A 10567-nucleotide genomic window follows, 5' to 3' on the forward strand; every position below is an offset into this window, starting at 1 on the left:
GAGTGATTTCAAGCCAACATACTTTGAATTTCCTCTGATCAATGAGAGACGTGCTTCTGCTCCCTAAAGTAATATTTTTGTGTACAGTACAGTCATATGTTCCACGTTTCGTTCCCTGTCACATCTATGAGTCTCTGTGTAATCACAGATTTTCCAGTTTACCCAGCATTATAAACACTGGAAATATGCACACTCTTCAGTATTAGGGAAATGAATGTATTATATTGCTGTTGCTAAATCAGCAAGACATGGTTATTATCCTGCTAAGTGCAGAAGGGGCTTAAAACCCAAAGCAGACCTGGCCAAGTTGCTAGTAGAGATCAGAGGTAGAGCATCTGCCTTGCATACAACCCCTCTCGCTCTCCAGGCTTCAGGAAGCTATCCGCTAGCCGTGGGAGACCCAGCTCTCCCAGGGCTAGCGGAGAGCTTGCCGGCACTCAGAAGCTTGGGGCGCGCTGAGCTCCGCATGCCCCAAGCTTCAGGATTAGCGCAGCGCTCCGCTAGCTGTGGGAGAGCCGCACGGCTCTCCCAGGGCTAGCATAGACCTTGCCAGCACCCAGAAGCTTGGGGCGCGCTGAGCTCAGCACGCCCCAAGCTTTGGGCTTAGCTAACCTGGGGGGGAATAAAAAAAAATCCTTTATTTCCCCCCAAAAAAACTAGGTGCGTCCTATGGGCCGGTGCGTCCTATGGGGCAAAAAATACGGTAGTTATCAAAGCCCCCTGCGGAATCAACCTAGTTTTACATTGTCGGTAGCAATGACGTCTTTGCAAAACTGGCCACAGATAGGTTTCCCAGCTGTCTTCATTAAAGGTCTGTCTTCACTCACACTCCTATTTCACACTTCACTTTATTTATTATATCAGTGTGATGGGTATGCAGTTGCGTCAGAAGACAAGGGTGAAAAAATAAGTGCTTCTTTGCAATTGTAAACCAACCAGGATTCAAAATGAGAAATGAAAGCTTCAATAGGTGTGCGTTGTCTCAGGCAATCCGTGAATGACCATACATATTTTTCTTTTATCTTTTATTTTAAAGGTGTCTCAATTATGTTAGTAACTCTTGCCTTTCCTTTTTTACTACTCTGAATTCCACACGGTTCTGAGTTATAGCTCCGATATCGCTGGAGAGAAAGGAAATGGCATGCAGCTAATAATAACTTTGGATCATGGGAAAACATTTTTATGATCAAGGGCTACTCTGCATAACCATCTACCATCTGGGATGAAGGAATAACATTTCCAATACTCTGTGACCCAGACTTGGAGTCTTTTCAAAGATCATATATAGTCCATGGCAGTGTTCCATTTTGGTGACTTCATTGGTCTTTGCTGATAAGACATTCACTGAGGCTGCAGTCCTATATGCATTTGCCTGGGAGTAAACCACACTGAACTGAGTTTATAGTGCATTGCTGGGTCTTGTTTTCATGGTCACCTATCCTATACTCCCTGTGTTGCTTGGTTTACAGGAAAGGACAGTCCTTTGATCGTTAGGGGCCCTTTGCTTACTAGTTTGCTTGTTTTTCACTACAAGAGAAATAACTGGTACTCAGCTCTCAGATTAATAGGTTGAAATGGGGTGCATGACCAGAGGGGTGCAAATGTCCTGCATATGGGTTTCTGAATTCTCAGGTGTAAGAGTTCCTTGCATATGAGTGATTGTGAGTGGTATATATATTATGAGAGAGCAAACAATGTTAGTGTGAATGGTAGGTGTCGGGAACTGGCTGGATGAAGAGGAATAGTGGGAGGCATCAGCCTGGCAACCCTCCAGGCCAGAAGAGGAAGGCTCAGAGCCAGGGGAGTGGTGGTGGGACACCGAGGAGAGGTGAGAGGGAGAAGATTGGGAGGAGGGATGCTGGATGTTGAAGGGACAACAGGGTTTAGTGAGCAGGAAGATTCTGTGACAGGGAGCAGCTCAGACTCCGGGGCTGAAACAGAGGAATGAGAGGTCAAGAAACAGCTGCTCCATGGGGGCAAAACCTACTGGGAAGTGTGGCTGAGTTGTATGTTGTTTCCTTGAATAAAGAGTTAAGTTCACTGGCAACAGAGTTCTGCTTCTTTTGTGCTGACCAGCATCTGACTCCAGCCCTGACAGTAGGTGTAAATCATATATGGGGGCGTATGGGGGTGTGAAAGGTAGTGTGTCAATGGCGTGCATATGACAATGGGTAATGAGTACAGTGGAGGTATATTTCAAAGCATAAAACAAAGATAAACTTGTGAATTTTCACAGGTCTACACTTGTGACACATATTTCTTTTCCCTAACAATATTCCTGCATAGAATGAAGTATACCCCATCTTGCCTTTCCATATTGTTTTAAACATTAATCTCAAATGGTTTTGTAACAGTTTTTCCCTATTCACTGTTCCCTTGGTTAAGAGAATTTCACAGACGAAATTCACAGGCTACTGGGCTAAATTTAAGACAGCACCTAAGTAAAGTGCCCTTCCCCTATCTGGTGGCCTCCAGATGTTTTAGACTACAACTCCCATCATTCCTAGCCTGCACGGCTACATTGGCTGAAGATGATGGGAGTTGTCATCCAAGTCACTGGGAGGGCACCACGTTGGAGAAGGCTGCACTAGAGCCGTTGCATTTGGTCTTACAAGAGAGGTTTTTTCTCAATATAATACGAGAATAAAACTTGAGAACACAACGCACTTTGCCTTTTCAACTTTCCAATCAGATAGCATTATTCACCTCAGATGCTAATATCTGGATTGCAGGCTCAAAGAGTAATTTTTTAAAACTGGCTCGTTTGAAATAAGAATGGATATCAACATGGATAACTCTTGAGTCCATTAGCTCTGGCATTCCTCCACACCCTCCTTCCAGTAATTCAATAATGCACAATTATTGGTATGAAAAGCCACCAGGAGGAATGGGTGGGACTCAAGTAAACAAGCACTAAGCACATAATGTAACAGCAAATTCCATGACTCTTGAAGACAGAAACATTGACCTCCTTCCCAACAAGACCTCAGTATGGTAACAAAATCATTCCACCACGCTGAGTAACAGTATGCTTACGGGAATTGAAAGAGTGTTAATACATTAAATGTAGCAACGGGAGATTCTGTCCAGAGTGCATCAGTGATGTTCACAACACTGTGGCTCAAGAATGGTGACCTGGCACATTGCAGTGGCTGGTTTAAGAAAATAATGTTATGTACAATGCTTGGTGCTGAAGCCCAAAGTTTCAAGGTTTTTACCTTTCTCAAGGTGAGGTCTTCTGGGGAAGGAGTTACATCTCAGACTGATGATACAGAAACAGGGGAGAAATTCTGTTCTGCATGTCCCAACCCAACCCAACTCCCTAGTTTGAACAACACCCAGTTTTCCTGCATGTTTCTCCAGTGTCAATGGCACGGTACAATAATGGAAACCATGGTTTCCTGCTATGTGAATGAGGTACATAAAGGTTGGGACTCGTCCACTTCCCTTCCCATAGTCTCCTCTTTCATGCACACAAAAAGGCGACTGGAAGCATTTCAGTTCTAAACAAGCAACAGCTTTCCATGATGTCTGAACTCAAATTCTATTGCTTGTTTAAACTATAATTAGGGAGGACAAGGCAGTATCAAACTGTGGCTTGTTCTGAAACTGTATGTTAAACAAACCCCAGTCCCCCATGTTTGGGCATCACAAGGAACTGTGGTTCGTTTAAAAGTGAAAGCTTCAGAGCTCTCCTTTGTGGGCACAAAAGTGGAGGGGAGGGGCATGAAAGCTCATGATTCAACACAGTCCATTCACATAAAGAAAAATCATGAGCTCATTTGTCCATGTGATTTACTTCACGTGGAGGAGGAAGCAGAAATGAATGTGCTGACCCTGTGCCTTCCTGCTCATGTAGTCGTCTAGTGCATTTTAGAACCCTGATTTTAGAACTCATGGAAGACAGAAGAGATGGAGACAGTGGGAGTAGTGTGATCATTTGCCCTTATATCTGAAACAACCCAATGTCTTTCTCACTCTTCCTGTGAAGGTAAATGACTGAGGTATATACTAAGACAGGCATAACAACTATGTTTTGAAATATATGAGGAGGTGCATAAGAAACCCACTGCAGGGTTCCATTAGAAGGAGATACTTGAAATCTTATTTAAAACCAAAACAACAACTGGAAATGCCACTAGGCTGTGCCACTGTGAATTTCTGGGTTCTACTCCTTGTTCCTCAGACACTCAGATGGTACAAATCTAGTGGGGAAATAAACAAATGGAAAAGAGGGAGACAGAAGTGTAGCAAGGCATGAATATGGGTAAATGTGGCTGTTTCAAGTCCTTGAATTTGGTTATGATTGGAGGGATTAAAGGATTAAAGGTAACAGGCAGGTAGCCGTGTTGGTCTGCCGTAGTCAAAATAAAATAAAAAAATCATTGCAGTAGCACCTTAGAGATCAACTAAGTTTGTTACTGGTATGAACTTTCATATCTGAAGAAGCGTGCATGCACACGAAAGTTCATACCAATAACAAACTTAGTTGGTCTCTAAGGTGCTACTGGAAGGAATTTTTTTATTTTGTTTTGCCTTGTGGTAAGGTGACTTAATATTTGAAGGGGAAGAGTGGCATAGATTTTTGTTGCCCCCTATTTTAAAAAAATGCATGTGTAAGAAGCAATAACAGAGAAAAGAGGAATGGTGATGAGGGTGATTATAAAATACTACTTAGAAAACTAGAATTGCTCACTTCATCAATCAAACAATGGTGCAATCGCACATTACAATAATTGTATTTCTTTTTTCTTACTTTGTTCCCTGCTCTGGGACTGAAAATATTCAATGACAAGTGGGCTATAAATACTGTAAATAAATACTGTATTTTTTGCTCTATAAGACTCACTTTTTCCCTCCTAAAAAGTAAGGGGAAATGTGTGTGCGTCTTATGGAGCGAATGCAGGCTGCGCAGCTATCCCAGAAGCCAGAACAGCAAGAGGGATTGCTGCTTTCACTGTGCAGCGATCCCTCTTGCTGTTCTGGCTTCTGAGATCCAGAATTTTTTTTTCTTGTTTTCCTCCTCCAAAAACTAGGTGCGTCTTGTGGTCTGGTGCGTCTTATAGAGCGAAAAATACAGTAAATTAAGAGATGTGCAATCTGTGTACCAGTGTACACAATAGTTGTGCTGTGCAAATCAACAAGTGTACACTCTTTCACACAAATACTTGCATGCGTGTGGAGACTGCTTTTACATGTGTTAATTATGATGTGTGGAAAAGTCTAATATCAGTGCTTCTGTGTGTAAGGTGTCCTGTTTTGTTCAAAGGGGAAACAGGGTCTTCTATATTCTTTCTCCAGGGTAGGAGTTGAAGTTAGCATCATTTGGAGTTTTCCAAGAATGATGCCAAATGGCCCAGAGTTTTGTTTTGTTTTGTTTTGTTTTGTTTTGTTTTGTGTTTTGTTTTGTTTTGTTTTTCCCCCAGAGCAGTCCTGCAACAATAGACTGTGAGCTACCATGTTGGCATACCTCATAAAACATTTGAAACTGCTCCCACGAAGATCACTCCAAGGTTGCACCAAGGTCTCATCAAGCTCATCATCTGTGTGCCTTTCCTCCATGTTCTAGTTCCTGGCTTGATATCGTCACGTCATCTTTGGAGGAGATGGAAAACGTTAGGAGGACGCAACTGCTTTATTGCATCTTTTACAGCAAGTGTGACATTTGCTGAGAAAAATAATCTTTGCTTGGTAAAAAAACAAACAAAAAGCAAAGCCCTCCATCTCTTAGGCTCCTGATGTTCTTTCTTCACATTAAGCCGTAATCTTCTGTTTGCAACATCACCGTTATCTCCACGGCAACAAATTGTATTGCTCCTAGCAGCTGTACAAGGGCCTTTGCAACAATGTGGAGAACTTTGCACGACTATTACCATTTTCAACATGCTTTCGCATATAAGCTGAGGGATAGGGTGACCAAGGAATCATACCAACAGCTGTCGCCAGGCTCATCACAAGAATATTTTAACAACAAGCCTGGGAAAAGGTTCATCAAATTAAAGTTGATTGGGGGGAGGGGTTGCTAAAAGACATTTGAATGATTATTATCCTGATCACTGACACCCTGAGGTCCTGCACTGTGATTCATAGGACTGGGTGGCAAGCCACATAGCCCTAGTGGTGATGTTTGGACCTGTTGTTTCAATAGCTGCCTCCAAGCCCTAAACATCACCCCTGTGTAATGCAAATAGTTAATTTGGGGTTGGGGACAGACCTACCACCAAGCCCTTGCTCCAGATGCTAGAGACTGATGCAGTGCCTGCTGCAACAGCCCATTGCATCAACTTAACTGTACATTAGAACAATAAATACATAAATACATAAGACAGGGCCTGCTAGATCAGGCTAAAGACATGTCTAGTTCAGCATTTTGTTTTCACAGCAGCCAACAAGATGCCTATGGGAAGCCAGGAAGTAGGATCTGAATGCAACAGTGCTCTCCCCACTGGTGATTCCAAGCAACTGATGTTCAGAAGCACATTGCCTCCAACAGGGGAGGCAGACCATTGTGGCTAGTAGAAAAGTGGAGCACACACAGAAGGCTTTGTCTTACAATGCACACTTTAGATCAGTGTTGGCCAAACTTGGCCCTCCAGCTGTTGTTGGACTACAACTCCCATCATCCCTAGCTAACAGGACCAGTGGTCAGGGATGATGGGAATTGTAGTCCCAAAACAGCTGGAGGGCCAAGTTTGGCCAACACTGCTGTAGATGAAACACTCTGTGTTGTTGCAACCAAGCAGTATTAGTTCTGGGTGTGACTATGAAACATTTTCCTATGAAAAAGTCTAATAAGACTCTTGGCTTGGTGGTAATATTAAACTGCTGAAGTAACTGTATGTGCCATTACACAATCTTCACATCTGCTATGAAGTGATTTAGGATTATTTTTAACTAACCAGACAGAAGAAATCTACGAGGACTACAGCCAGGATTTGGGTGGTGAAGCTGCTGAGGTTCTGTGGCAAAGTCTTAATTACATCTTGGGCTGCTCGTTAAGAAATGGTTCCATCAAAGCAGGAATGAATTTTGCCAGGTTAAACCCCAGCTCAAAATTGTCTGTTTGTTTTTATTCTGTTGCAAACTGATTTAAACGCTACTCAGCTTAAAAAACAGGAAATAAGTTTTGGAAATAACAAAAGGTATAATAAAATATACAAATGAACAGGCAATAATGAATAGCACGAAGGCAGCAGGAAACTATAAAATGGTAAAACAGCATATAGTCAAAACAGATATATCAACAACAACAAAAAACAAAATAGAGTAGCAGATAAAAACATATCAAACCACAGGTACAGCATAAAATGCCAACTATTCATAGGGGGAGCTTGGATAAAGAAAAAGGCCTTCAAGTTTCTCCTGACTGGGGAAGTATAGAAAAGGAAACAGGCAGTCATTGTGCAGTATAATTAGTTGATATAATAACTTGAACCCTTTTTATTTAATCACAGTATAACTAAACAAATAAACAAATGCCTGGATACATTTTTCAAGTATTATAGTATTATATTCCAGGACCAACAAACTGGATAAATAACTCAGGAATAACTGGAGGATTTATAATGAAAATAAAGAAAGGTTCTTTATCCATTTACTTATTAAAAAGTGATTGTTGTTGATTTATTAAATTTATAGCAGCAAATTTTTCATACTTTAATACTGTAGCTTGATGAATATTTATATATAAGCATGAATGAATGAATGAACTTTATTACGGTCACAGACCAGGATAAAAAAACATATAAATAAAATAGCAGTTAGGATTTTATTTTTTTTAACTGATAAATGTTGGAGCAAATAAGGGCAAAGAAACAAGCATAGGATAAAACATCTGACTAAAATACAAGATTAAACATGGATAATGGATGGATAAAAACTGATAATTAAAACAGATAAGAACTAAAAACAAATAAAAACATGCAGTTAAAACAACTGTAAGAGCGTAAGAACTAAAAGACTCGCAGTTAAAACAACTATAAGAGACTGCAGAGTAGAAGCCTCTGAAATAGATGACATAGCATTAGAAACTGATGTGCAAATATGGTTAAAACAGACAATTAAAACAATGTACAACAATAAATTTAGAAACAATGTTTCTAAATTTCTGGTTTCACCTCAGATCGTATATATAAGCATTTGGATAAGTGTGGATAAGCTTAAATGAAAATAAAAGAGGGACTCAGAATAATAATAATAATGCGATATTGATTGATCAGCCATAGGATGTGCTTTAAATGTACAGTGTGTATGAAGCCATATTCTGCTGCATGTGAAGACCAGGCTTAATTCTGGACTATGCAAATTCAGTAACAACAAAAGAGATATGGGCATAGTTGTCTAGTGGGAACAGGGCCCACTGATGCCTGCCCAGTCTTGGGATCCCCTGACAGAGAGCTGCAATTCTCCTGGTGGCCATCATTTTAGCCTTCCCACCATGTGCCAGTCACAACATCTGCAGTGCTGTGTGAGATAGAAACAAAATGGTGGCAGCTGGGCGGGTGCCAATGAGCTTTACAGTTGCAGGAGTAAGAGAAAAAGTCAGCTTCTCTGCCAGGTAGGCCCTCCTCACAAACCTTAACAGGACTACTGGAAAGTCCTTACCTGCCTCCTTGAAGGAAGCCCTGGGTGCACATGATACTTTTCCCATGGACATTTCTCCCTCAGAAGTGTGAGGGATGGCAGCCCTAGAGAGAGCATTCTCTGGGGCAGCTCCCAGGATGTGGTGCTTCCTCTAGATAGAAGTGTTAAGTTGTGGGTGAACATATCTGACGACACAGCGATTCTTCAAACAGCTCTTGTTTATTCACAGAACAGAACTGAACAGAACTGAAGGGTTCAGCCAGCCTGCTTATATAGAGCTCCACTACAACGTAACAGTAACCACTTTCTGTAACTATCCAATCACTGAACATCACTTTCGATCCCTTATTTGCATATGTGGACCTGAGTGAAAACTATCTACAGTATCCCCCTGCTGGCCCAGGGTGAGAACTTCAGTACATAACAAGAAGTGTGTCGATAGTTGCCATCATCTGGCCTGGCCTCTGGCAGTTTAAGATTTGGGTGCTTTTTGCAGGACCTCTTCTGCAGCCCAAAGTGCATTCTTCAGTTTGTTCTAAGGCTAGGTAGGAAACCTCTGAAATAAACAAGTATGTAAAGGGAGGAGTAGGCTTGTGTTGTGCTTTGCGACTGGAATAAAGCAGACAGAATACAGAGAGAAAAAGAAACTGATAATCCTTCACCAGTAACAAAGGGACCAAGAACAGTGTATACACGGAGGAGAAATAAAACAGAGATTTGTCTTTATGTACAGGGTTCAGGCCTACGCAGGGGAAGAATGCCTTCAGAACTACTTTTATTTCCAATTCCTCCAGCTATCAAATACCAACCATCTTCCTCACTGACAGCTAACTCCCAGCTGACCAGAACCTCCTGCCAGTCTGCTGTCCGCCATATCAATAACAGAATTAACCCTTTAAACCACAAAGTGATTTATCTCTGCCTTTGCTCCTCCAACTGTTGGTGCCTGCATGCTACATACCTGGTGATCTGTGTTCAACCTGAATAGGAAACAGGTCCGATGCAAGTATTCTGCCATCCTAAATAAGGCTACAATATTATGCACAGTAGACGCACCACCTCACCCCACCACACCACCCCTTTGAACACAGTGAAACTTATTTCAGAGTAAACCTGTTATGTACTGAAGTACTCACCCTAGGCGAGCAGGGGGATACTGTAGATAGTTATGCAAATGAAGGATCGAAAGTGACATTCAGTGATTGGATAGTTTTAGAAAGTTGCTACAGTAACGTTGTACTGGAGCTCTATATAAGCAGGCTGACTGAGCCCTTCAGCTCAGTTCTGTTCTGGTCTCTGAATAAACAAGAGCTGTTTGAAGAATTGCTGTGTCGTCTGATATGTTCACCCACAACTTAACAAAACCTACTTTGGAACAGACTGCACAACTCTGTATGCCTGCTGTGGCATATTATTGTGCAGGTACAATTGCCCATCTTTGTAGCCATCAGCCGCTGCCAAGTAGAACGAACTCCACTAGCAACAATGCTCTTGGATGAAGGTACAGTGGTACCTCGGGTTAAGAACTTGATTCGTTCCGGAGGTCTGTTCTTAACCTGAAACTGTTCTTAACCCGAAGCACCACTTTAGCTAATGGGGCCTCCCACTGCTGCCGTGCCGCCGGAGCACGATTTCTGTTCTCATCCTGAAGCAAAGTTCTTAACCCGAGGTATTATTCTGGGTTAGCAGAGTCTGTAACCTGAAGCGTCTGTAACCTGAAGCGCATGTAACCCGAGGTACCACTGTAAATCTCTCCAACCAAAGGCCACCATATAGATACAATCCCTTAATGGAAAGGAGGTTCTTCACACAAATACGTGACTGAGGCTGTGGGTTTCATCCATTCACAATGGCAGCTGCTCTTTCACTGATAGCCAATGGCAAAGAGGTCATGGCGTTGTCATGGGAACATTTGGCATCTCTGGAAAACGCACTGTTGGGTGCAAGGCTGTCTGTCTTGTTTATGGTGTAAAGACATTTTAAG

The sequence above is a fragment of the Podarcis bocagei genome (genome assembly GCF_964188305.1).
Source record: "Podarcis bocagei genome assembly, chromosome: 5".
NCBI classification, from domain to species: Eukaryota; Metazoa; Chordata; class Lepidosauria; order Squamata; family Lacertidae; genus Podarcis; species Podarcis bocagei.